We start from the raw sequence: 2655 nt of genomic DNA on the forward strand, positions 1-2655 counted from the left end.
ATGATTTATGAAAAGTAAATCTTGCTATTTTCAATTCACAGTGCTATTTTTTTCTTTCTTAAACTTTTTACTTTTGAGACAGAAGTCTTACAGGTACACATGGTCACTGTTGAAAGCTAAGACAATCTAGTCAGAAAGTTTTTGCACCTGTAAGCTAGCGCTGATGCTCTGAGTATGAGTGCTGCAGGGCTCGAAGGAATGGCAATTAGTATTCCTCTCCTTCTTCCTCTCCCTCTCCTTCAGCAGAAGCCATACCAACCTCCTCATAATCCTCCTCAAGGGCAGCCATGTCCTCACGGGCCTCAGAAAACTCTCCTTCCTCCATGCCCTCACCCACATACCAGTGAACAAAGGCACGCTTCGCATACATCAGGTCAAACTTGTGGTCCAGGTGAGCCCAGGCCTCAGCGATGGCTGTGGTGTTGCTCAGCATGCACGCAGTTCGCTGTACTTTGGCCAGATCTCCACAAGGTACCACAGTAGGAGGCTGGTAATTAATGCCAACCTTGAAGCCAGCGGGGCACCAGTCCACAAACTGGATGCCACACTTGGTCTTGACGGTAGCAATGGCAGCATTGACATCTATGGGAACCACATTGCCACAGTACAAGTAGCAAGCCATGTATTTACCATGGCGAGGGTCACATTTCACCATCTGGTTGGCTGGTTCAAAACAAGCACTGGGGATCTCTGCTAGTGAAAGCTGTTCATGGTAGGCTTTCTCAGCAGAGATGATGGGGCGTATGTGGTCAGTGGGAAGTGGATGCGGGGATAGGGCCCCAGGTTCAGGTTGGTCTGGACCTCTATCAGATCCACATTCAGGGCTCCAGCAAACCTCAGGGAAGCAGTGATGGAGGGCACTAGCTGGCGGTTAAGATTTGTGTAGGCTGGGCACTCAATATCAAGGTTTCTATGACAGATGTCATAGATGGCCTCATTGTCTACCATGAAGGCACAGTCAGAGTGCTTCAGGGTGGTGTGGGTGGTGAGGATGGAGTTGTAGGGCTCAACTACAGCTGTGGAAAGCTGGGGTAGGGCTCAACTCCAGCTTGCACTTCTTGCCATGATCGACAGAGAAATGTTCCATCAGCAAGGAGGTAAACCCAGAACCAGTTCCCCCATCAAAGCTGTGGAAAGCCAAGAAGCCCTGAAGATCTGTGCACTGGTCAGCCAGTTTCTGAATTCAGTGCAAGACAAGGTCAATGATCTCCTTGCCAATGGTGTAGGGACCTTGAGCATGGTTATTGGCAGCATCTTCTTTGCCTGTGATGAGCTGCTCAGGGTGGAAGAGTTGGCGGTAGGTGTCAGTTCAAACCTCATCAATGACTGTGGGTTCTAGATCTACAAACACTGCGCAGGTCACATGCTTGCCAATGCCTGTGTCACTGAGGAGGTCATATCCTCAGTGTCGAAGAAGTCATATCCTCCCCCAATAGTCTTGTCATTGCACATCTGGCCATTGGGCTGGATGCCATGCTCCCGGCAGTAGAGCTCCCAGCAGACGTTACTGATCTGGACAACAACCTGGCCAAGGTGGATGGAAATGCAGTCATACATGGTGGCTACAGGTCAGCAGGCAGAGGCAACAGGAGCAGACACCAGGTCCCAGTTGCCATCCCCAACAAGCTAAGAGTCGAGGTAAGTAATGTGCTGTCACAGTGCTTTAGTAAATGAGGGTGTTTTTTCATTAAATCAGCAATAGTAATTTTATAACTCAAAATAAAGGCTAAAAATTCAGGGACTGTTTAATGACTTTTGCACATAATAAATTCTTTTAGTGGGCATGATCAGTTCTAATTTATCCTCTATAAATCAATTGGAACTCAAGGTGACCTTCCATGAAAAACAAATCCACAAATCAAACAAGTCTTTCAAACAAACAAACAAAATCTTTTCTGTTCATTTCCCTTAACCATGGATCTGCTCACAGCTACTTTAAACTTTCTACTTGCTCATATCAAAATAAAACCTAAATAAAATCAATGAAAATTCAGCCAGAATAAAATATAAAATGATTATAAAGTTTAAAGAGTTAATTTTCCCAGAGAGATTTGAATTGTAGCAACAAAAGTCTTTAAGCACACATAAATAATTTCTACCTGAGAAATTTTTTAAAATATTTTATTTATTTGTTTGACTAAACTGGGTCTTAGTTGTGGCATGTGGGATTTCTAGTTGTGGCCTGTGGGATCTAGTTCCCTGACGAGGAATTGAACCTGGACCCCCTGCATTAAAAGCACAGGCCTTAACCACTGGACCATCAGGGAAGTCCCTCTGCTTGAGAAATTTAGGCATATGCTACTAAGCATAGATGATAATCAGTGAGAAGAGAATTCTTGGCTTTACTGGCATCTTTATATACACAAAATTTGATTATAATAGAATAATTATGAGAATAATAACTATCCAACACAAGTGGATATCATTCTCTGTTCTTTTAAACTACAGAGTATGTATTAGTAATTCCCTGGTGACTCTCCCCTGAGAAGTTGCCTACACTCAATTATTTAAAAAGAAGACACATTAGAAGATATCTATTAAGCAATGCTCAAACAGAGACCTGATTCAGGAAGAAAGGACATTAAAATGTGCTTTAATCTACAAGAACTTATTTTTCACTGCAGAGTTAGAAGAAGCTGGCTCTTTCTTTTCCCT

At 43.6% G+C, this 2655-nt stretch overlaps 1 pseudogene; it reads right to left on the reverse strand.

The window, feature by feature from the left end:
* Positions 1-205: 205 nt before the first annotated feature.
* Positions 206-1557, reverse strand: LOC133068428 (tubulin alpha-1B chain-like; annotated as a pseudogene).
* Between the last annotated feature and the right edge of the window lie 1098 nt (positions 1558-2655).

The sequence above is a fragment of the Dama dama genome, chromosome 13, assembly GCF_033118175.1.
Source record: "Dama dama isolate Ldn47 chromosome 13, ASM3311817v1, whole genome shotgun sequence".
Classification (NCBI taxonomy): Eukaryota; Metazoa; Chordata; class Mammalia; order Artiodactyla; family Cervidae; genus Dama; species Dama dama.